The 26,957-nt window shown below is 40.8% G+C and overlaps 1 protein-coding gene across 1 annotated transcript in view; it reads left to right on the top strand.

Moving 5' to 3' along the window:
* The window catches only part of agbl4 (AGBL carboxypeptidase 4), a 263,547-nt gene that overhangs the window by 205,894 nt on the left and 30,696 nt on the right, over positions 1 to 26,957 (top strand). The gene's annotated exons all lie outside the window — the stretch shown is intronic.

A 26,957-nucleotide genomic window follows, 5' to 3' on the forward strand; every position in this document is an offset into this window, starting at 1 on the left:
TTTAGTGGATGAAGGCTGCATGGAAGTACTGTTTTTAACCCAGATCTGGCTTCATCTGTGATGTCAAGGCCAATCTCTATCAAATGTACCAAGTCACTTGCAGAGGAGCAGTTTGGGATTTAGCAGCATATTGGTAACACCAATGGATTACCCGGCAGATCCATTGACGGATGCTGTCGGCCAGTGTGGCTCTGTAACAGCACCAGACCTTCCAGTACTCTCACTGTCACTCAAGTTGAGCTCGGAAGAAAGTGTAACTTCGCAGGATCTGTGATCCTCTTCCTGTGCCGCCTTTAGGTCGTTACTCTCCTGACATTTATATGGACTAGATTTTAAAATTCACATCTTATCAACACAAAAGCAGATCCTCTCCTCCTAGCTTGGTGTTTTTGGGGTATGTTGTGAACAACTTTCGAAGCTCTAGAAGTAAGAAAGCTAATGTTGCTTTTTGACAGTTTCATTGGTAAAAAGAGATTTCTAGCTTCACTGTGTGGAACAAGATAAATGGCATCTCACAGTTTTTGCAACCAAGGGTTCAAAAGAACCATAAGTGTTTGAGCCTCAGATACAATGTCAGACTTACTTCTAAATGAGACAAATGAGAGGAACACATTGCTAGGCCTATATTTTTCTTAAGGTTATCAGTAACTTTGTATACAATCCACAAACCGGTTCTACTTCATCTAACTTCACCGTCCTACCTCATTGTTACTCTGGTGTTTGTTTGTCAGTGACTGTAAACTATGTGTGTATATTAAAAAAAAAACTATAGGAAAAGGTAAACCTGGTTACTCTCAACATGTATAGCATATAAAAGTTGTTAAACACCTTAGTACAGAAATATCATTCTTAAGAGAAATCCGTTTTATTACGAGCTTGAAGATGCTGCTGTAACGGGGTCGTCTCAGAATATATATACCTTCGCTCTTTGCTATGTCGTGCAGTTGATCGGTGGTTGTGTTCTGTCTCTGTATTGCATTCTGAGATTTTTACTGGTTGACGGTGCTACCAGCAAACAGTTCCAAAACTGATCTATTGGACCTCAAATGGTGCTGTTTTCTATGTTTTTATCCTCATACAGCTATGTTTTATTCAGGTGTGTCAACCGCCACTACCCCCTCAGCTAATCAAATTTTAAGCCAAAATATTTCGCAAAACCAGTAACCCTGCTATACTGTATCAACTATATGCTATCCATCCAAATATTGTAGATAGTGAATATATCCTCAGCTGTGAGTTTCAGAAGTACCTCAGACCTTGCTTATTTTCAATGGATGCATCTGCTTCTAGGACCTGTGGTCTACCAATATCACATTGTTGCAGTGTATTTTTCAGATATATGCATTTTTAATGGTTAGATCAGGTTACAGTATCAATATAATACGTGATTATTAACTCACACTCAAACGACTGATAAACTTAATGGATACCACTGTTCACTGGTTTCATGCCAGCTTGTCATAAAGGAATTCTCAGTTGGAACGGGAAATGTATGTTACAGTAGATGTCCTCAGCTAAGTATATATACATATATACATGAATATATATTTATATATATATACTTTGCCTCAAAGTTAAGTTGTTTCACAGGAGACAGATTCCATTGGTAGGTCTTGTATTATGGACTAAAATGTCATTAGGTTGAATTAATGAAATTTGTCAAAATGTTATAGCATTCACTTGAGAGTCTTCAGGGTACTGTTTGGGAAGTCATTTTTAAAATAAATGTATCTGGTTATAAATTTAACCTGTTATTCCCGAGATGTATCTCTTTGTCCCTGGCTACTGTTTAAATAATTTAAATGTACTTTTCTGTGTTAAAAATTTGAATTTTGTCTATGAAATCGATTGACTTACTGTGAGCTAAAGTCACATGTGCACCATCATGCAGTGTCTGAACTAATTAAACAAAAAAGTGCATTATGGTTTCCTTTACCCTGTGCAGTGACACCAACGGAATCTTTTCTGCACCAAAGTGTTTGCTGTATGTTGAGTGTTTTGGTATGTATGCATCTGTTTCCTTGTTTTTTTTGTTTTTCTACTCTGATGTCTGTGAAAATGACATGTTGCTGGGGAATTTGTTTCTACTGTGAGAAATGTGTGTTTGAATACATAGGAGCTGGTTTCATGGAAGAACTTAAGCCATCCGTTGAACTGTTCTCATAATGGTTCAATAGTAAGCTTTGCTCTGGTCCAGGGATTTGACCCAGAGAGTTTTGTGTGTAATTGAATTCCTATGCAGGTGTTGTGTCGTGATCGCCTAGTACCACATCACCGCTGGGTGGAGGGTCAGCCAGGGAGAAAGGCGACTGGCCAATGTTCAAACCTTTGAATGTGTCTGCACAGCCTTGAGATTGAGTCGAAGGGGACAATGGCGATATGACAAATCGTACAGAGCTATTACTACATTCTCACACCCACAGAGTTGAACTAAACTGAGCTCTACAGGGCTGTTTGGGTACATACCGGTCTGTAATAGTTGTAACAGCATTGCAATCATCATCGGGGGAAGACAGGGTTATCACTGTATGGAGTATTTCCAGCTGATATGGTAATGTGAAAAGAATATTAAGACCATTGCAGTGAACACTCCCTCACCCTACTTCAGCCTCCCAGAGGCACAACTGTACATTTACAGAAAAGTATATGCGATAGACAGTGTTCATGTCTTTGCTAAACCGGCCACACCTCTGCTATGCGAGCAACTCTTTGACGCTTAGCATCCTGTTCTGTGTTTTCTCTTGCTGCATTCAGGAACACCTGTGTAATGTATAGATAAACTGAAATAAATCCAGACTTTTATTCTATCAGCACAAACCTCTTCTCGTCTTTTTTGTCATTTCTCGCCTTGTGTTTTTTGTTTATTTTTTATCCGAATGAACTACAAGATAAAACTCATGTCCGGATCTAAGGGATGAGCTAAGATTGAAACCCCTCTGAACGTGTCTCTTTTTCTCTAACACAGTGTTGAAACCCTTCTACAGGGCGGCAGTGCCACACGACCTGCATCATAATGAAGCTTAGGGAAAGTTCAAACAAGGAGACTCTCTCATTCATTCACAATTCTTTATCTAGCAGTCCCCCAACATTTTGGATCAGCAATGTGGTTTTACAGTAAACCAATCAGATATCCCCACATATAAAACAACAGATATCAGCCAATCAATGCAAATCACTGGTGTGACTCTCCCTTCACCCCATTCACCTCCAGTCGAACTCAGCAGAAACAACCTACCATTGCATCTAGATCTCTCTCTCTCTCTATCTATCTATCTATCTCTCTCTCGATTGCACTGTATTTGTGTTGGAAAAGTTCAGAGAAATATAATTGTGTACCATATGTGTATTTGCAAAGACACAGCCAGCACTTGGTTCGCTCTGTAAATATACATGATCTTATAAACCTTATAAACCTTGTTATCACATTGGTGCATTTTTTTTGGCAAGGAACAGTAACATCCTTGAGTTACTCCACTTTAGCTCCTCCCTGTCCCCCACTCTGTATCTAATGGACATATGTGAGATGGCAAATAAGCCCATTTCTAAAATAGTCAAACTTTCATTGTAGAACTCGCTTCAAAGGGACACCAGAAAAAAGCGGAAGCAGATGGCAACTTTTTCAATCAATGTCGGACAAATCGGTTTTGCCGTATTCTATTGTTCACACTTTGGAGACATTATGGAAAGTTGTGGGGGGGGGGTTGAATGAGTAGTAACTTTATTTTAAACTGTGGTGTTTTCACCTCAATCTGTATATTTTAAAACCACCAAATCAGGGTTACATCTAGCCAATTACCTGCAGCACAAACCTGCTTCAAGCTTTAAAGGTGTTATTCTAACTCTGGAATACCACTTAACTGATGTCAAAAGAGTTTTTATTCACAAATTGATGGCCATGCGTGTGGAATGGGTCTAATTAAACCTCGATGACCCCTAGGCTAATGCAAATTTCTCCGCATACAGCGACCAGGTACACCTAATTCCAATGCACAAAAATTAAAATAAGAGTTTTAGTTGGCCAGACAATGGTAGAAATGTACTTCTAAAATACTTGTATACTCTGTAGTTAACTTCTGCCACCACCAAGTTCAGTCCCTGAATCTCAGGGTTTGGTTTGGTGTGTTCTGCCTGTGTGTGCATCTGCAATGGAGGGGGGGGGGGACAGATTTTTCAATGTCAGCTGCAAGATAACGGAATGGCAAAGACCAGCAGTTCACTGTGCTATACTCACTCAGTTGCCATGCTGTTGCCTTACCTCTGTGCCACACAGCATGCAGATGATTGTCAGAACTGTATCTAATATGTTCCGTGTCCAAACCAAACTGCAATATCGACTCAGATGCACCGGAGTGAGATTAGACTGGGATGATGTGTTGACATAACAGATTGCTTGTAGGACGGCTTGTTTGGAGAGGCTTGTATCTAAAATGAGCCCCATCCTTGAATGTTGCTTGTGAGTCCACATCGGAAACTGATAGGGTCACTGTGAAAGCCATTTCCTCCCCATTTCCTTATGACTGAGGTCTACTCACTTCCTCATCTCACCACTCCCTGTCTGGCACACCGATGCATTTCCATATATTATTGCCTCTGTAAGCAAGTGTGTTGTGCGCCGAGGCTTTTCCCACAGCCCAAGGGGACTTCTCAATATCATTATCGCTAAAGACTGCCACATGCTTGTAATGTATTGCTGCCTGGCTTTATTGGCAGCGCAATGATTCAGTGGTGGTGATGATGGATTAGTGCTGGCTTGGTCGAGCTGGGCTGGGCTGAGTTGGTCCAGACTGGGCTGGGCTCTGCAGCCTCGCTGTCTGTCGCATAAACAGTGTCGTCCTCACACACTGCAGCATGGAGAGGGAGACATATTGTATTTATGTCACCCGCCCAACCTAATGAATGTGGTAATTTCACTGCTTTTATGGAGCTTCTTGAAAAATTGTATGAATCATCTTGTCCACCTTTTGCTTTTCACGCCGACACGCAGCGCCACATAATAGGCAGCAGTGATGCATCGTCTTTATGACCTTGTTACTGTTTTGAATGCCTAAATAAAACTGGAAGGGGAAGTTCGGAGAGGGTGTGCTGGGTGGGTATGTTACCTCAGTGTAACAATGTTTGATATTTCCAGGAGAAGTCGCACATAAACACACTGGTTTGGGCGGAAAATACAAACTGCCATGTTTTATTACTGAATATGAAGTACACTCCACATAACCATGCCACCCTGGCTGCGCTAAACTACATTGCTCGCTGGCCACAAGCTAAAGATCCAAACCCCACCGTTGATCGTTGAAGGCTTAATGTCGGGCTCTCTCGGCTCGATTACTGTTGTGCTCTGATTGGCTCCAGCCTCCCTGCAAGAAGATAAATGGACATTAGTCTTAATATGTTTGTGCTTCCAGCAGCAACCGGCCACCATCACTGCTGCTGTTAACCTCTCCTGCCAAGTCATCTGTCTCACTACAGCACATGTTGGTTTGGCTTATCAGTGCACAAGCGTATTACATACAATCTCTTATCAGTCAAGTACCTAAGAAGTACTTGAGTCCCTCGCTTGCTGTCTATCTTAAGCAGTTCTTTATCTTCTTGATGCTTTTCTGATTACTTTAAGACTGCTACAGTCCAGCCACTCCTATAAACTACTGACCAGTTTCTAAATAAAAATAGTAATTCCTGGTCATCTTAATAAAAAAAAAGCCATGTTACCAACAGCAAAACAGCAGTATATCATTATTTCAATGGTATCTTGATGATATCTTGATGCACGCTCATGCATGCTGATCTGAACACAGTGACTCATAGCCGTATGATCGACAGGCTGAGAACATGCATGTTGGTTTGGAAGGCCCTCCATTGGTTTTCAACATTCTTTTCTAACAGAATGTCTGTTGTGCCTCTTGAATGTTTTACATCCTCTCTAGTATTGTCTTTGAATGGTGTGCCACAGGGCTCCATCTATGAACCAATTATGTTTCGTCTTAATTTACTCCTTTTTTTGAAAATGAACACTTCCAAAACTGACACCCTAATGAGGAGCCCCGAGCAGACTCATGACTGACTTCGGCCTTCCCATCATGTTGAACCCACTGTTATTTTAAACTCACCGTTAAAAAGCTAACTTAGTTGTGGTTTATCCAATTGAGAAATATATATATATTTGGGGCCCTAACCCAGTGGAATAGTTAACCTGATCAACTCAGAAACCTTACTGGCTGTTTTAAAATATATCTCAAAACTTACTTTTACGGAATGGCTTTTTACTTATTATTTTTATCTATTGCCTTTTCCTTTATATTAATCATTTTTTTTTAACAGTTTTAGGTGTTGTTTCACATGTTGTCATTGATTTTAAATGGTTGTGTATGATTCTATTGCTGACATTGATTTTAAATGCAATTTTTATGATTTTTATCATTCTTGTTTTTGTATTTGTCCTTTGTGAAGTAAGAGTTGTTTTGAAAGCTGCTGAATTAATCAATTATGTATATTTAAAATATTGTTATTATTTAGGAGAAATTGAAGAAACATGAAGGGGTTAAACGACACTGGCTCTGATCCTGGGTGATGTTTTGTCTAGTTTGTCCATCACTGACTGATACGAATCTCTGAACCCCTCAGTTTGCTCATTCTGCAATATTTCTCCCCTAAAGGCACAGAAAGCTTTCTCATTACTGTAAATAATTCATATGTAGTAGCAAAAGAGTCGATCTTATATTCCTCTAATTGGATCTCATTCGTCTTGTTATTGTGATTGTATGTAGAACTCTTTATTGCCTCATTTTCTTGGGAATTGTTTTAATTTTCCATTTAAACCAGTTCCACATAATCTGTGCAGCATTCATTTAGACACACACGCATCTGTAAGCAAGAGATGTTACGATTAGTGTGTATATAACAGTATCTCTGATGGCAGTTATGAGCTTTTATCATACAAAATCTATTCTTATATTCTAATATGTTGCCATGTTTATCTGTAAAGTGACTGCAGGGTTAACAAACAGTGACAAAACTCTGATATCTCCGGCCTCAGGGTGACTCTGCTTCCCCTGCTCCTTACGTGTGGAGTGTTTCTCTACCTATAACCTCATCCAGCTGCATGTCCATACATTGTCAGTTAATTGTATGCGTGATAAGATATGCTGACTGTAGCTGTTAAATTCCTCCCAGCTGTCGGCATTACTCAGAGGTCCTTATCGTTTTTAAGAAGCTTATTTGCCTGCTTCTGAGATAAAAACTGGTAAAGTTTGGAATCCATCAGCTCCTTCGGTAAGCAGATGCAAAACGGAGCTCTGCTACATACAGATGCACTCATACATACCTGCGTGCACACACACACACACACACACACATGCATACTTAAACACAGAGCTTCCAAATGGCCTCTATTAATGCAGACGGCTCCCCCAATTAACAAGATTCAAAGCGATGATGAATTTTTCATTCTCTGAACATTTAAGCTAATTATGGCCCAAATGAAGCAGGTTCCAGTGAATCAGCGTGGCAGGGGCTGCCAAAGGCACCCAATGTCACTGTCACAGTGCCACTCTGCACCACCACCCTAATCACTGCCGCTGCTTAATATTCCTCTCCCACTGTCGTCTCTCGTCGCCTCTCTCCTCCCAGACTCACCTCTCCTCCCCTGCCATATCCTCTTCTCCTCTCTCCTCCTTTTGCTCGTCTTGCTTCTCGCTGCTCTCCTCTTGTAACTTTAACTTTCCCCCTCTCTCCATTGTCCTCGATGCACCAGTTCCCCCTCTCTGTAACCCCCCCTCACCCCATCCCCTTCAGTGCCTCAGTCGTCATAGATGTGTTGTTTAAAATGGAGATCAACTAATTCTGCTAATAGCATTTTAATGATAATTTAATATAGCAAGTAAAGCTTGTTACAAGCTACGCAATTCTGTTGGATTTCAAGGGCAATCAATCTGGATCCGGTGCTGTCTGCTCACCTCCATGATGACGAGTTTGTGATGTTTTTATTCACACAACCTACTGATTAAACATTCATGTCAACATCTATAGATCCACAAAAATTAGCAGGGCTATTACTGTATAATCCATCACAGACTTTCAAAATAATATCCTTGTTTTGAGAATGAAAGAAATTATTGGGAAAAAAACATACACTTAGTTTGTATGCATTGTACTGCTCTGGGTACCATACCACTTCTATTATCCATAGATATTTGTGATAATATGATTTAAAATCTTATTTTATTTCAGGTTGTCTGTTAAGAAGTGGGCAAGGGGCACAAATACATATTTGCCTATAAAGATAACTTTTTCTTTTTAATAGCATTTCGCGTGTTGATCAATGAGCACTGGCCCTATCAAATAAAAAGGAAACAAATATGGAAACAAATATAATACAGAGGTTGCACCTATACTAGGATGATGAATGGTAAATGATCTGTAATCCTTCTCTAGTCTTAATGACCACCTAAAGTGCTTTAAGTTTTCCGTTCACCCATTCACACACACATTTCTAAAGTGCATCTATATCTGCAGCATTTTTTTTTTAACACACATCACTCACACGCGGCCAAAACAATTGGGAACAGTAGTTTCCCCAAGAATAGTATTTAAAACAGAAAATCCACAAAACTATATTCTGTTTTAATTATTTACTGTTCTATACAAAAACATGTTCAAGTGTTTTCCACTCATATGCTGTTAATTCACATTACCACTATAATATTAATCACTTCTCCAGGCCCCAGAGGTCTATGTGTTGGTCTACTGTGGTTTCAGTGCAGCCTTTTAATCATGTGATCTGTCTTGAAACAAACTTTATACCCTGTGGTTGTTCATGCTATTGTCTTGTTTGTATAGTTTATCATAATCAAATCTATAAAGAATGAACATACCTGAGTTGTTTCAAGTCTGCTTAGCTTTGAGAGTCAGTGTTGCCCATTAAAGAGATTAGATTTACTTTGTAATCAAAGATGAATTGATCATTTCACATTCCAATTCCCCTGCACATATTTTTTTATCAACGATCCCTCCCAGACAAAACAAATTAAAAATGATGAGGAGCTTGAGCTACAAAGAGGAGAGAATAAAAGAGCCTTGAGAAAGAAAAACAATTAAATTTTTCTTTTTATGTTCCAACAGTGGTCATTTAGCTACCCTCTTTATTTAAATGGTAATTTGAAACCGGCAATATGGGCATGGCGAATCAGCCCGAGAAGAGAGGGAGACTTCTTTCCCGACTCTGTGAGTTTATCTGGGTCTTTCCTCCTGTCGGCCGACAGAGGGGCGAGCTGATTGAGTGACAAGGATGACTCTTCTCAGTGTTGGAGTATAATTAATTAGGTGTGATAAATTATACCATTTCTAGGAAACCCTGACAGCGCTGGCACATGTGGTCTCCAATACACACACAAACTGGAATGCATGTGCAGTCTGCTCATATGCATATGCTTAGACGTGCGTGTCAGTATTCATATTCGACAGGCCGCAGCACACAGTTTGTTGTGTATGCGAAGATGAGTACAAACAGCATAAAACATGGATTAACTGTCTCTTCCAATCTCTTCTAAATCCGGCAGATTATTTTGTTTAAAGGAAGTGGTGTCGATAAGTGTTAGCTGCTGACTGAGCATCTCTCCCAATGAAAGGTATCGTGTCTTCTACCTCTGCCACCATGAGATCTTCACGCTGCATTGACAAACAGTTTCAACATTTGATTAAGTGCACATATGATAACATTTTGAAAAATACGTTGTTAATTTGCATCTTTATTTGGCAGAATCAAACATTCCTAAATCTATATAAAGGCGACTGTGGCTCAGGAGAAAGAGCGTGTCATCCACCAACCAGGCGTTACGTAGAAATGTCCTTGGGCAAGACACTGAACCCCAAATTGCCCCTGATGGCTGTAGATGAAGAGTAAGTGCCCTACAATTGTGTGAATGGGTAAATGGCAAAACTGTAGTGGAAGCACTTTGAGTGCATCACGACTTGAAGAGCACCATTGACCATATTTGAAAGGTAAATAGCAATGTGGAGGTTTCCTTACTGTTACGTGAGTTAAATGACAAATGAATGAAGAACTCCAAATACATAAGAACATAATATTTTGATATAGTTCACTGCTTCTCTTCTCCTACGATAGTACGAAAGTACATTTAGTTTAAATATTAAGTTGGAGATGGACATAAAGGTTTCTTTGTACAATTTTGAAGTAAAATATCATTGTGCTTGAATCAAAGTAAAACGGGTCAAGAGAACAACAAGTAAATGCTTGATTGTTTTTTGTGTATTGGTCTCTTGTTTCTTCACAATCAAACTGGGCTGTAACTTTGAATCTGAAAACATAGCGGCTGTTGTCGACTTTCTATGGACACAGTCTGCAATCCAGAGATTTTCAAACAAAAGTGGTTGTTTAAATTCAGTCAAGGTTCTAACCTTATATTCTGACAAAATCAAAATCTCTGACACTTTGAAGTGAGCAACCTTGATGGTAAAAAGTAACCATCAGGCCGGTGAAAAGTGTTTTACCAGCTCTCAGCTCTGGATTTATTTCTATCTGCAGTGAGATTCAGGTTTACTGTTCATCTGTCGTGAGATGAAGTAACAATCTCCACTGGACGTGAAGAGATATTTGTTCTTCTATTATGAAGCACAAACATCTGCACTGTGCATTTATTTTCAGAAAGCTCATTCAACATCTCATATCAGTGTGTGTCTGAGTGCTATACACAGGTCAGATATCTGAGGGGACCCAGGGCCCAAGACCAAAGTGACACTTGTCTTCTCTTGTCAGTGTCAACATGGACCCCATGTCCATGGTTAAGACGCACACACACACACACACACACACACACACACACTGCCAGCAGGTGCTCCTAATGGCCTGGTGCTAATGAGAGTCTTGTTTAGAGCTGTCAGTTGACCCTGGGCCATGTAGACTGACACCAAGTCTATGTTCACAGCTCTAGAGGTCACCACGAGGTCCACATACAGTGTGTGTGTGTGTGTGTGTGTTTGTGTGTGTGTGCGTGCGTGTGCGTGTGCGTGCGTGTGTGTGTGTGTGTTGATGCTCCACGATGGATCATTCATTAAACTTTATTACCTTTCCAGCCAGCACATGAGGACTCTATCAGTATATCTTTAATCTGCGGGATAGTTTAATTTTCAATCAGTAACGTTGATATTAATCTCAACAAATCTTATCTATTAAGTCTATTCTGAAAATCACAGAACAGGGTCATTCTGATAGTGTGTGTGTGTATTACACTGTAATTAATATTTTTAAAAATGCTTTGATTCTATTACATTCCAGTAGACGTGACAGAGCAGAGACAGACTCACTCTGTTTGCATTTTGTAGAAAGTTCTGTTCCTGTGGTTCCCTGAGTAGTTTTCTCCAGTAAACATATTCACAAAGTGGTTCTTTCCCACCAGACACTGGTTTCCCTGCTGTTCTGTTCAAATATTTAAATGATTGTGGGGATGATCCTTCTCATTATGAAAGTACATCAGTAAGACTATAGCAATTTTCTTATTTCAACAGACCTGATGACACCTGCAGCAGAAAACAGTTCAGGTTTGACTTGAATCTCGTACCCAGCCTCCCTGACTCTCCTCCCTCTATCCAGCTCCATTCTGCTAATTTCTTCTCATTCATCTTACATCCCCTCTTCCTTCCCCTCTTCCTCATAATTCTGCTCCTTATGCTCCTCTTTGTCTTTCTCACCCTCATATAACCCCCCTGTGCAGAGGGCTAGGGGGGTTAGGATTAAGGGTTAACCCCCCCTAACCCTAGGGGAGGGGAGTTAGCCTCCTCATCATTGTATCTCTGTGGCTGAATTAAATGAGTTGATATTTTTAACTACAGCAGCAACGCAAGAAAGGCTCTTTCATGTTTTGCCCAAACAGATTCTATTTCCCTTTATATTTTCTTGTGTTATTTTCCCTAGCCAGTGTTTTCCAACCTTTAGCCCTCTTGCTGTTAGTCTCTCTTTATGTGTTGACAGTGAGAGTGTGATCCAGCTTGCTGTGTGGAGACCAATTCACAGAATCGACAGCTTATGCTGGAGCCAAGCTGAGTGTGTGTGTGTGTGTGTGTGAGTGGGTGTGTGTGTGTGTGTGTGTGTGTGTGTGTGTGTGTGTGTGTGTGAGTGTGAGTGTGTGTGTGTGTGTGTGTGTGTGTGTGTGTGTGTGTGTGTGTGTGTGTGTGTGTGTGTGTGTGTGTGTGTGTGTGTGTGTTTTTAAGTAAAGGAGACTCAAGCTGACAGTTTGCCAGCAGCCTTGCACCTGCACACGGCTAGGTGTTGTGGAGGGGGGGTTTGCAGGGGGGGGTTGGAGAGGAAGGAGGAGAGGAAAGGGATCTGACACGAGGTGTCAGGGTGGAGGAGAAGAGGAACGGAGGGCAGAGGTGGCGTGTCTGTGACATATAATCCCTGTATGTTTTCTGTGTGTGTGTGTGTGTGTGTGTGTGTGTTTGGCGCCACAAGTGGAGGGAAGAATGTGCAGCAGTTTGACAGGTGAAACTGGAGAACCCTTTGGATTGATGCGTTCTTTCGTAGGTAACTGCCGACAGCAGAGCGCAGCCGCGGCCTCGTTTGTCAGACTCAGGGAAATAGCATTACAGCGTGACGTTTCACTCTGTCTCCGGCGCACACACCAAACAGCCTGGCTCCTCTGGATGGGAGCATGTGTGCTACTGATGCTACTGTAATGTGCTGTTGAATTTAATTAGAGTTTAAAACGACCAAAACAGATCAAATCGGAGACATAACTTGTGTATTGTCTCATCCATCTGTGTGCATCTGTCTTTTCGTCACTTTATATCTTACCAGGCTCTCAGTTGACATCCTGTTTCTATAAAGACTGTAATGTTGTCTTAGATAATATGTTGCTGCAAATATCATCATGCATTTTCTTTTATTCAAATCCATTGGCTGATGTTAACCTTTTGGCAGCAGCGGTGAATTTGCCACCGGCTGCCGAGCAGGGACTCTTGCTCCCCAGCTCTCTGGAGGGACACTCAGTAGAATGCAAGGGAACTCCAGGACACTGTCAGCATGACACACTGCTGGGTAGCCTGAATTATTGAGGTCCACCGCATTGATAATTTAATATGGTAGTCTGATCTGTTTTGACAGGTGATGGTTGAAGTGAATAGGGTAAAAAAAAACGAGTGTTACACAAGAAAAACAAAAAAGTTTCCTGTCTTTGTGCTGGTGTGATGTTTTCTTTTTTTTTTAAGTTGCACCCTGCATGTGGGGATTTAGTGCACTGCCTGACCTAGTTGGGATCCGGCGAGCAGAAGTGAGAGAAAAAGAGACAGACAGATGGGAGAGGGTTAATTGAAACTGACATGTGTCCAGTGTTTGTGTGTCCCCATGATGACACAAGACTCCTTCCCATATGCTCGCCGTGCCTCGTCCACTCCCTCTCTTCAAACATTGCCACTATATGAAATAACTATATTCACATCTTGAAAGGAAGATATTATATATTTCTGTCTGTAAGGATTTCGCTGCTCCCCCATCTGTGTGCATTGAGTTTGTTTTGTGCATCTATAGCACATCATGTTCTGCACATTTTTGGGGTTTCAATTTGGTATTTGTGCTCAACAACAACTTTTCCATGGACATACCACAAACCCTCTGATCTTGTTTAAGCCAAGATTTAAAGTTTTAAGACAAGGACCTTGTGGTTGTGCCAGTTTCACTATCGATTGGACAAATAGGATTTCGATTTGCTTCTGAAGACTCATGTCCTTCTTCAAATCAATTCTTAAAGAACACTTTTCTTTTTGATTAGTCTAAAATAACATAATTGGTGACGTACATTTTGCAAATAGTTGTTTTCTTAATTACTCGCTTCTTTTGCAGATTGATTCTGTTTTTCTTTGTGAGTGCTTTAAGAAAATAGGTCTTTGCACTTTCTTGCGGAGCTGTCAGTGTTACAAAAACCTTTTTAAACATAATAATTGTTATGGAAGTTTTCTGGAAGCTGGTGAAAGGAGAACTCAGTCAGAAGCTGATGTCTTATGCAGAATGGTTTTAATTTAGACTTGATGCATCAAGGAGACAAGAAGGTGCAACAATAAACCAACTGTAACACAGTAACATGAGCAATTGTCACCCCCAGGTCTGAAGATGTCTCCCACAGCATCTCAGTATATCTTCCTCTTCTTGTGTCACCCATTCTAACAGTACATCCATGAATGGGTAGAACTGCCGTCACTCTCTTTATTACATGTAGGTGTTCGAATCCCATTGGATAGTTTAGCCTAGAGAGTATGCTTTGCTAGATCACATTGTGTCCTTTTGTCTTGCCCCTGGTGAAATATGCAAAAGAGTTAAGTTGGTGAGAGTTGAAGTTGGATAGTCCCTCAACGTAGACACTACCATGTACTGTTGTTCTGCCCTTTATCTATAACTGGACCTTGGGTACTGCTTAGAGAGACAAGGGAGTGTCTGTGGAATTAGACCGGCATTTTTCTCTTTATACAGATATAATGTAATATACACTATATACCTAATACATAGTGGCATATACAGTAAGGGGTGAGGATGGACAAAATTTCCTCCACAATAATAATGAACGTGAATAAACGTCCCCAATCAAATCAGTAAGAATCTTACTGTTGACCGCTCCCTGCACAATGAATATGTTTAACATATCTTTAATTGTCACGTTGCATTGGGGAGATCAAATTCATTCAGTCCATCTCCCTCTGTGTCCTTCTGTCTGTCTTGTTGTCGGGTTGTGTCCCAGCAGACCCGCTGCAGACTGGCAGAGTTTTGATTTGAGTGTCAGTGGGACTGGGGTCTTCTTTCCCAGCCCTCCTCTCCCGCTGACAGACAAGGTCAGGGGCCCATCCCACAGTATCTCTCAGCTCCTGACAGCCTTTCCTGTGGGAGACAAACCCCGGACAACCCTGAACTCCCTGGCATGCACCATTACCAATTAATATTGCATCACCATTTTATAATCTGTTCCTGCGGAGCAGACTTCTCAGAGTGTGATCAGGCCACTGTGCCCACCTGCTTCATGTCCCTCAGATTGAATCATTACTACATGTGGTTCATCTTTTGGTATCATTTTTTTTGTATTTATTTGTTTCAAGTTTGTGTTCCTTTTGCTTTTTTATTTCTTCGATGTTTTGAATAAAGCGTTACCGAACTCCTTTAAGATAAAGATCCAGCTGTCGCACCCACGACACTCTGTTCGACTATACAGAGAGAAGCCAAAATATCCACTTTGGCTTTACTTTTGGGCAGCTGTCATATTGTCCATCCTTATATACATCATATAGAGTATATATAGATATGGTGCCATCTCAAAATAAATCATTCAGTCACCTCTAGACGGGCAGTTTTGAAATGTCAATAAATGTTTAAAATTATTTCGAAATTAAACATATCTTATCCAAAAAACAACTACAAGTTTGTACAGAAAGTGAAACTGTATCAATCTCTTTCTGGATTGTGAATCCGACCAGTCAAAGAGATTATTTTATGTTTTTTCTCACAGCGTTGACACGTTTTATCATTCTGATGCCCTGTGCTAGTTTGGGAGTTGGGAACACGACTTGCCACTCTGTCCGATTGCTAACTGAGATGAGGAGCACATTGCCATTTGTTTCAGCCTTGCACCTCCATTCTTCAAATTCTGAACTACTTGCAGTGAGAGACATCACATCCCCTGCGACCTCAGTGGATGACTTATCATCCCACCTTGGGGGCTGAGTAATGCGCTGGTGGCTCTGAGAATAGCTACATCGCTGTCCGTCTGGGTGGAGGTCGGCAGCCGTCCGGGTGGTTGCAGTGTGCGGCATTTGTCTGAATCACAGCTCCTTACTTGCACATTGGACTTGTCCTCTCGGTGCACGGTAACACATGCTACCGCTCAGAATAGCATGATGGAGGAGCGCGGGGTCCATGTGTCACACCTTGGCTGCTAAAGCACTCACCTGGTCCCTCTCCTCGGAGCTGATGAGTTTACACTGCTCCTGCAGGGGTGGCACAAGCACACACACACACATACACACACACACATAAATAGATTCTCTAGATCCCTTTTCCTTGGTGTGCGTCTTCAAAAACATCAGTTTAGAGGGTGTGAAGGAGAGGGGAAGAACACAGGAATGTCAGCCAGCAGATGTGTCCATTCCTGATGTCCCACTCGCCTCCTCCTCGTCTTTGCTTCATCGCATGAGAAAGAGAACAAGTGTAATTTTCAGCCGAGGAGCTGTCTGTCTAAGTGTGGCTGATTTTATTCAGAAAGCTGACTTCTAGACAGCCTACATGTATGTGTGTGTAAACAAGTGTGTGTGTGTGTATGTGTGTGTGTGTGTGTGTGTGTGTGTGTGTGTGTGTGTGTGTGTGTGTGTGTGTGTGTGTGTGTGTGTGTGTGTGTGTGTGTGTGTGTGTGTGTGTGTGTGTGTGTGTCTGTGTGTGTGTGTGTGTCTGTGTGTGTGTGTGTGTGTGTGTGTTCCACAGATCGCTAATCTCTCAGAAGTCCTGTTTGTTCTCCAGGTTTTGCCCCCACTACAAACATTTCCCTGATCAAAGCTGTTGAAAAGGCCTGCCACTTCAAACAACCTATACACTAGCACGCTTACACACACACACATCCATTCCAAAACAGCGCTATGGCCGGCATGTTGTCACGGCAACCACGTTAATCCTTAACCAACCAGAATGTGGCCGTTGCATCAGGCCGGCCAATCAGGAGTGGGAGGATCAAGAGGCCAACTGGAGTCATGAGCTCGATTACCATTTCAATGCTCGCTTAATTTCAAGTGTAGAAGTTCATAGGAGACACAGGTATTGGCTTTGAATGCAGTGATATAGCAACTCAGACATAGGCATGTTCACTTTGTTACACCTAAAAAATTGGACTTTAATTCAAATTCTCCGGCTGTCGTCCCCTGTTTCCCTAAATATATTTCTCTTTCAACAGTTATACAGTAACCCGATCGTTTTTTTTTTGATATTCCAGAAGTCATTTAATTTCCAGCGATAAGCCTTGATGGTATCTGAGACATTTTATGTCAGCTTTATCAGGGAGTCGTATTAACAGCAGGTGTTACACTGCATTTAAATCCTTTCAAGTTAACTTGCACAGAGATGAGGGAGATGGAGAACTTTTATTTTTACCCTTTTTGATCACAGAGTAAAAACGGAACAATCCTGTCAATTACTCCATAGGTCAGTTTGTTTGACTGGGAAGATATAAAATCCATCATAATATCAATCAGCTGAGGTCATATTCAATTTTGGGAAGGAGATGTATTCGCTTCACTAATATTCTGCACATGGGGATATTGATCTCCTGAGGATTCATGCAACACGCATTTGTCACTCAATTTTCCCCTCCTCCTGTTTGTGTTTGTTTGTTTTAAGGGAGATTACATAAAAACAACTGGACGGATTACCACACAAGTTGGTGGAATGATGTGGTATTCACCAGAAGAGAAACCATTACATTTGGGATCTGGCTATGGATTTAGATCCAGGGAATAAATCATGGATCTTGATTAAAACAAATCTGGCATATTTAGGGGACTGATTTGTGTAAAATTCGATGCAGATTGATTGAATTTATTTATTTGCAGAGGTGTGCGGTCTAATGAGTCCATGTTGATTTGACCATGTCCCCTCTGGTCCTTGGCTCATCAGACAGCTGATACGTTTTAAACAGATCTAGATCAAAAATTTGAAACCTGAAAAAAAAGGACTGGGGAGTTTCTTATTCTCTCAGGGTGCAACATCAGCAAAATACATGGAACATTTTGAAATTCAATGAAAATTGTTCTGCAGTATTTTGTGTCAGAGTTGTTCCTGTCTGAATGTGAATGATTTACATTTGTAAAAGTGAGGTTGTCTTACATTTTGAGATCAGATATTGATACAACAGACAGAGACTGGAACACAAAAGCTTCCTTTTAACATTATAAAGCTTAGTGACAGAGGGACATATGATGATCAATAAGCAGTCATTGAATAACAACCCAGACTGTGAGTCCTCAGTGACAGTCTGAAAAATGTGCCAGGAGTCAGACAAAATCTTTCCAGTGCCCCAAAGCGGGCTGCTTTGAAAAAGCTTGACGGGAGAAAGGGTGACTTTATGTCTGAAAAATGAAAAGAATTGCCCATTACTAGAGCTGATATTGGGCTGAAAGCTTTGGAAATCACTAAAGAGCTGAACATACCCACAACCTAGTTCAAAGTCTTTGTAAACGATTGATGCGCCGCTATGGACCGTGTCTGCGTAGCAGGACTTCTTCCTCTCAGACTTCACAGAGAAGTTACTGATTCTGAAAGAGAGCTGATTTACTCTGAGATAGGAAGCAAAGCTGGAAAAGACCTGCAGGCTATAGTTTGTCAAGTTTTATGTTTTTATATCACTCAACTGTAAAATGGGATAATCATTTGATTCTTATTTATGGATACACTCAAATGTATTCGTATGTATTTCATCATTAAAGGTGGCATTATCTGCCATCTTGTTTTAGTCAATTTGATCCAAATCCAGGGGTTTTAAATGGGTTATAAATAATTAATGTGGGACAATATCTTGCATAAACCACACGTTGTCCGTATGGGTTTTTAACACTAATATAATATATACATAATTGTAATAATAATAATAATAATAACCTTTATTTATATAGCACCTTTCAGACAAAAGGTTATAAGGTGATTTACAGGTTAAACTATAAGAAACAATTCAAAGCATTTAAAGGTCACACAACATTAGAGCAAAAATTCCAAAATAAACTTGTTACAGATGAGAAAATAGTAAAAACAAGATCAAATAAAACATTATAAAATTATTAAAATAGTTTAAAATAGGATAAGGAGAGTGAGTCTCCTGACAGAAAAGGCCTGGTCACCTAAAAATGGCTGAAATTGTAAATGTGCCAAAAATAAAGACTGCTGCTAGGAACAAACTTCATATCCTCATAAATTCTCTATCAGGAGATATTCTTAAGGATTAGTGCAACATTTTAGGCAATAACTGTAGCAGAGTAAAAGTAGCTTTCCTACATCTAATATTCAAAGATGGTGCACTTAAAGCTGCAATTATTGAGTTTTAGCATATATGTTTGATCGATAAACAAAGAGAGTGTAAAACTGACAGTTTGAAACTGTAGTGGGAGTTAGGTTCTGTAGCATATTCCACAGTAAACAGCAGCAGCAGCAGCACACTGAAGGTGCCTGGCAACAAGCAGAGATGCTTTACATTAGTACTTGACAGGGAAAGATAAGAGCTTGTTACAACTATTAAATAAAGCAAATAAATGTTCCTCACAAAATGCTGAGTTATTACATGTAACAATAATAGTAAAATATCCTGACTCCCTCCAGTGAAAGTATTAAGAAAAACACTGGGGGAGAAAATGATGCACATCACTAGTAATGAATGATACATGTCGTTGTCTGTTTGTATATATTTTTCCAATAGTAGAGCATAGAACAGTAAAGTAGATGTTAGTTTCTAGTATAGTATAGTTTGTATATTATATTATAATTGTATAAATTAAATATATCATCAGTATCAAATCAGAGATCAACTCTAACTGAATGAGCCTTTTTAGAACATACATGACTGTGTCATAATTGTGATTACTCTATATACAGCTTGGCAGCTTAACCCATCAACATTAGTATAATATTATTTCTTTTATATTCTGGATCAACAACTAATGCTGACAATGCAGTTCCATATTTCCTTGTGACATTTAAAGCTACACGCTTCTATTGTTTGACCACGACTGACCCATGTAAATATAAACACACAGCATCTACTGTGACTTTTCAAATATCTCTGAAAACAGAATTCACACTAACTACTTTCTTTCTATAAATAAAACAGATACATCATTGACTGTAGGTATATACATGTCTTCACCTTACGTGACCTTACTTTTCACAACATAAAATGGAAAATTTCTACATAATTTACAATCCAAAGACCTAAAATAATTATTCCTTACAAAGTTTACAAGTTCTGTTTTCCTCTCACGTCTGAGAACTGTGTGAGAAGTGGGTTGGGGTGTAAAGCGAAATGTCGTTGGCTCCTTATTTTTGTGGCGCTAATAAAGAGACAGGGCCAATTATCACATTGTCTTTGTTATGTTGTTATTGTTTTTGGTGTGTCCCGGTGGACTGTTGCTTTAAGTGGAGCACTAAGTGGCTGATAATGGCACAAACATGACTGTGGTTTAAAATAAATAGCAGACCGCCCATTAGGCTGATATTAACAAGGTAATGGCCTGTTACTAAACTGCTGAATGACATTGTCGCTGCCGCCGAGCTGCGCTGATGCCTGCAATGCACACATGACCACACACACCTGCACACACACACAGGGCTGCAGATTGAATGTGATCTACAGTAACTTTGAGCTGCTTTGGAGGTGTGAGGTGAAAAAAGAGGAGAGAGACAAGAAAAGAGGTAGAATCAAACAGAATAGAAAGGAAGAAAAATTGACTGAAAGACAGCTTGGAGGCGTAATGGTCGTTATTAAAGCTGGGATGCACTATGGTTGTTTACCTCAGCCCGGCTGTAATGCTGCGGCTCAGAAATTATTGATAGGTAGGAAGAGACGGAGTAATAAAGAACTACAGATCAGTTCTGTCTGCGTCCGTCTGTTCTGCTCTGCTTGTCAGATGGATTTTGGTTACAAACTTCTCTCTGAGCAACACTGGCCTGAATGACATTGAAGAACAAACTGTGTCCTCTCTGTCCACACACTGCTCCAGTTCAGCCAGAGGTGTCCCTGTACTGTATGTCCGCTTGTGCACATGCAACCATTTTTCCTTGCGTTGTCCAAATACGCCGTACCCACACAAACCCGCACACACACACAGAGAAACACACTCCCTCGCTGTGGTGCTGCGATAGGGCAACACAGTGGGGGGTATATCCCTGGGAAATCATTTCTCCGTCTCCTTTCTTCCTATTTGTAACTTGTCCTTTCAAGAAAGTCAGCCCTTAAAGTTCAGTGGCACATTCTTCAAAAAATGCCATTACTGGCTGCCTCTGATTCTGTATCATGCGGCTCACAGACCAGCCATCCCTCCTTTTTATGTGCTTCTCCTCCTGTCATCATTTTCTGAAGGCAAGAGAGGAGAAGTCAGGGTTTCACAGAGGCCTGTGACCAATGCCTTGAAACCCTAAGCAGTCCGCATCTCTGCCTTTGCACCAGACGTCCGTATCATATCGCTAAAAGGGCCCATTGCTTTTGATTCATGACAGAGCTCCCTCTTTGTCTCTCTCTCAGTGAATCTCTGTCTACCACTCAGTGCTAACTGTCTATCACACTCGTGCTCCACAGTTACAGGGCTCCACAAAACAGTGTGTGACTGTAAGAGATACCGGCTGCTTCTAAGTGGCATGAAGAAAAGCTTGAAGTTGTTGTTGGTGCTGAAGACTATACAAAGAATAAAAGCTCACATACTCACAGCAGACTCTGGTAACGAGGGAGGATTTCTAAACCTTGCATTGCATGTAACCATATTTCATTGACCCCAGCATTTAGAATGAGTAACATTATAATGAGCACGCAATGCTGCTTATTAGAACACGAATGTAGCTCTAAATTATTCCAAACTTTAAATCAGTTAAAAAAAAAAAATGTAATCAAAATGAATGAAACATATATTAATTTAAAACCTTTAATGACTAATTCTGTCAAGGTCTTGTTGATGAACGAACACACTGAAGAACATAATTGTTCATTTAACCTTGACTGTTTATAGCTTTTAAGTGAATGACAGATAATCCCTCATGGTAATAAAACATTTATGTCTTAATATGATTCACCTTCAGTGGCATATGTATAAAAATACAGTATTTGATTGTTTTTCCATGCCCTAGGCTATTTAACTTAAATGTAATTTAAGAGTGCTTTGACAACCTCTGAAAACCTTGTTTTTTCTGACCTCTAGTGGTTTAACATCTCACGTGGCTGCCAGGATGTAGAAGTTTACTTCGGAGTGTGTTGGTACGCTGTGACCTCACTGTTGGGTGTATGTGGGATATATGCCAAGTTCACACTACACAACTCTCAAAGTCGTGGGTTCCTGTGCAGTTCACACTGCAGGACTAAATGTTGATGCTATACAAGTGACTGGCCACAAGGGGGGTCACACACTGCACAATCTTTCACCAAGAGAAACCCCATACTAATAGGTTGTATGCTCTGATTGGCTGTAGTTTTCGACATATCAGCGAGTCTCACAACTTGCATCTTTGAAGAGTTCACATGTAGCGAGTGGCGACTGCCTGAGAAATCAGGCAAAGAATCTAGGCTTGGGAACCAGGCTTTAGTGGCATCCATTGGTGAGCTGGTATGTTGCAACTAACGGACTCCTCCCCTCAACTTCTTTCTTTCAGGGCTACTGTAGAAACATCTTAGATTCAGGTCATTAATACACTAATGAAAAAACATTCAAGAATATATTATTGCATTTGTGTCAATAGATCTCCCTAAATCCTACACCCTGGACCTTTAAGTTCCTCTTTTAGCTTTGCTGTGTTCGCCTCAGTACAAGACTCTGCTGCTTTTATTCAGTGCTGAATGGTTGACAAAATAGGGTAGTCCTCATTTGGTTTATTATTGTCATGCTGTATCCACATGAGTACCCATTTGCGGCACTAACAGGACCAGAGCTGACAGTAGTACCAGTCTGCTCCATGGTCAATGATGGCCAAAGGCATGCATCTCCCCACCACCTCTTTCCATTTACATAATTAGACAGCCCTGCGGCGAGGGCTGGAATGCTGATGTCCGGCTCGCACCTTGTTGGAGACGGAGCGTGTCCCCTCCCTCCCGTGCTTATGATGCTTGCATGTCTGTTTGCGTGTCTCCCTTTGTCACTCTGTCACTCCCGTCTTCTGTGACCTCCATTGTCATCACGGCTGCCCTTGAGGAGCACAAACCTCTCCATTTCACAGGGACCAGCCATGAGGGGGCTTGATTGCGGCAAATTGATCCATAATCACACAGCGCTCAGAGCTTTTTATCCCGCCGCCTCTTCATCTCCACTTAAGAGGCCCGCCGTTGGTATATTTACATGCTTTCTTCTCAAGGGTTTCCTCCGCTCTTCAATCTTTCTCTCTCGGTCTCTCTCGCTCTCTCTTTTTATGTGTCTTTGTCTCTATCGTTTGCCCCTTTTATGACTCTCCTAATTTTCTTTTCTCTCCTTCTGTCTGTCCCTCTCCGTTCTGTCTGGACGTGATGCCAATTGGAGTGTCTCGACGTAGCCATTGTAAACCTCTCTCTCTCCCTCTCCCCCCCCCCTCTCTCTCTCTCTCTGTCTCTCTCTCTCTCTTTCTGTCTCTCTCTATATATATAAAAAAACAGACACACACTCACAAACACACCTCTGGCCTAACACATTCCTATGATTACTCTCTTCAGCTGCGTACACATCCTAGGTAGCTGTGATGGTGGAGGAGAAAGAGAGGATGTGAAGAAGGAAGGTGGGGTCAGATGAGGGAGTGCAGAGAAAAACAGACGACAGGACGAAGAAAGATTTCATGTCACATAAAAGTCAGAAAAAATAAGAATCTTCAGGATGTTTATTCCAATTTTCCAGTATTACATTTAAATAAGTTTAATTTTGTTATTTGTTTGTTGAAGGTACATTACTGTATGTAACCATACTACAATGAAAAATAAAAAAATTAACTATTAATCAGTGATAAAAAAAATACTTTAATGATTGGATGTACTGGTTGTTGATTGTTCATTGAAAAGAGATACATTTAAAAAGCAGAACAGGAGGAAGATTTAAATGAAGTTTTATGTGTCATTCTTCTTTTGTGTGTCTCTCTGTCCCCTTCACTGTCCTCTGTCTTTTCATCAATCATCCTCTTTGTCTACGTCTGTCTATCTGTCCGTGTAAACATCATTCCCTCCATCATTCCCTCCCTGGTCTTCTTTTCCCAGACGTCTCAGATGCTCAGAGAAAACACTGCGTTCCTATTTCATGTGAATTAGCAGTGTTTATGATGGGACTCGTTCCCTCCGTCCTGCACCTCTGTGAGACTTTAGCTGTGCAATATGTGAAGTGACAGGGGGATGCTTTATGAATGAAGTGTGAGGAGGCCTTGGCAGGGCCCCTGCCTTCCACACCATAAGATGAGCTGAATGCTGAATAAATCTGCCACACGCCACGGGCTCTGCAGCACACACACACACACACACACACACACACACACACACACACATACACACACACACACACACACACACACACACACACACACACACACACACACACACACACACACACACACACACACACACACACACGTACACAATAAAACAAAATTTAAGTCAGGGACCTGGTCAAACACTGGGGGAAGAAAACGGCATCATAAAACTCTTTATCACTTTAGAGCTCTCTACAGTTAAGCCGATCCCTGCCTCTCCTTTTCTTCTCTCTTTCTTCCCCCCTCTCTCTCTCTCTCTCTCTCTCTCTCTCTCTCTCTCTCTCTCTCTCTCTCTCTCTCTCTGTCCTTGAGGTGGCGGAGTGGGTGGTGTTAGCAGGTGGAGCGAGGGGTGGGTGTGCAGGCTGGTTGAAGAAGTGCAGATCTTTGATGCTTGTTGGGGCTCACTCAGCTGGGCAGTGCGCGGTGCTGCATCTCGTCCCAAGGCTCTGTATAAATTCAGCGGCGGTGACGATTTACAGCTCGGGCCACTCCTCGATATGACGCACTGAGCAGGGCGCCAAGCGTGTCTTGTTGCCATCTCACTAAAGTGAGGCTAATTTATTACAATGTAAAACCCACAGAGCAGAGAGAGGCGAGAGAGATATACAGAGGCCTTGGTTTGAGAGTTGTTGTATAATGTGGTATAAAGCTGTGCCCAGTGTGACATTGTTTTTTTTTTTATTGTATTACTGTGCAGAATGACGCAGAGTTGCAGTTTATACGGTAGCATATTTTCTCTCTTCATCGTGTGCCAGAGAGTTTAGATACCCATATTTCATCTGCTCCATTATAAACCTAAGATGCTATTTGCTGTCCAATAAGATAACTGCGCTCATAAATTTTAGTGCCAGTCTTAAAAATCGTCCCTCAGCCTTACATGTAGGAAAGTTTGGACAGCGATGAGATTAAAGAGTAAGCAAGATCTGCTTCTGCTCAAATCAAATTTATTATGAAAGTTGCTAAATGTATTTAAATATATTCCATGAGTTTTCGAGACGATCCTGACAGGGCTTCCTTTGTACCCGCTGAAGAAGAATGATGAGGATGAGCTCGGTTAATTACATCATGTCACAACTTATATGAGACTTGAGTCCAAAGTTCCCAAGACTCGCTGCCACAGAAAGAGCTGACCAGCACAATCAGGCCTGACCTTCAGAATCCATTAGATTTATGTTGTTTTTCACAGGCACTTTTTTTCCCTTCTGTAATTTACATATTTATCAGAGCTGATCGTAGTCGGACATCTTTTAATTCTTTATTTCCTCCTGACAAGCTGCAAGAGAATGAGCCGTACAGTGCAGCGCGTGACTTTGGCAGGTGAGAAATATGCTGAGGGGAGCACTTTGATTTGGAAGTGTGGGCATAAATTTTCCCTCTGCCACTTTCACTCACTCATTGTCAGGTTCCCCTCCACCCCGAGCAGCCTCCGCCCTCCTGCTGTAGCATACACCTCCGCTCTCTTACACACACATTTCCTCTCTCAATCCATCCCTCTCTCCCTAATTCCTAGATATATTTTATTTCAGTCGTGTTCGGCGACGGGCCCAGAGAGGCCTGTGATGAAGTGACGTTAAAAAGCTTCGTAAATGAGAGACATGACCTCTCGGAAGTACTTTCACAGCAGCAAGACTTCGGTGAAGGATTAAAGTCACAAATACGAGTTACAATTAGATGCCATGCACATAACCACTACAGCTGATCTGAGGTTCGGACTGTGTTGATCAAATAAAGGATTTAGAAATGGCAGGTATTTATACAGGACCTTTCCAATAAATTAAATGCTAAACAGGTGAATGACAAAACATGATGTTAAAAATGAATTAAAATCAATCAAAACACAATAGATTTAGAGACTAAAGCACACAGAAGCCATCAATAAAAGAAAAGACAACAATAAAAAATAAAAAGATAAACCATACAAAATAAATACAGATAATACAAAGATGGAATTATAAAACATGACATAAAAGCCAGAATCAATAGATGGGTTTTTAATATACGTTTAAAAATATCTATATTTTCATCTCATCTTAGATCCTTCGGGAGGCTTCTCTAGCGTAATGGCTGGAAGCAGCACCACCAACTGTTTTGGTTCTGCTTTATGGAACAGCTTAAGGAGAAAATCCAGAGGATCTGAGGTGTCCTCCTGGTTCATAAACCTTAATCATTTCTGATAAGTAGTCTGCTGCAAGTCCATGTCATGCTGATTTTAAAATAGGTGTGTGTTGGTTGTGTGTTATTTTCTGTTATGTGTGGTCTTAGTCGGTAGTCATTTTGCATAGTTTTGAATTAACTGTATAGCTGATTAATTGTGTTCTTAGGTCGACCAGAGAGCAAAGCATAAGCGTAGTAATCTAATCTGCTGGTTATAAAACCATGCATTAGTCTCAGTGGTGCTCAGAGAGAGGTTTTCTTGATTTCATACACTAAATAATAAATCATCTAATCAAGAATAAAATCAGAAGCTAATCAGTAATTTAAATAATTGTTAGTTGAAGGTTCTATGTACACACATGTGCAATGCAAACCCAGTACTCACCACACTAAGATGAAAATGTAGTTCATCTGATTAATAAAGACAATCAAACAAAGTGGATCGATTGAGTACAAATGTTTTTCTCCTCATATGTACGCAGTGTCTGTAAATCTGATTTGACATTCAGCTCAACATTCTTCTTCATGGAGGCCATTTGTGTTTGAGACACGGCTGTTCTCTGTTGTTCTTCCCTCCTACAACAAATTCCAAAAAAACTGTCAGCAAATA

This window comes from Limanda limanda, chromosome 9, assembly GCF_963576545.1.
Source record: "Limanda limanda chromosome 9, fLimLim1.1, whole genome shotgun sequence".
Taxonomy (NCBI): Eukaryota; Metazoa; Chordata; class Actinopteri; order Pleuronectiformes; family Pleuronectidae; genus Limanda; species Limanda limanda.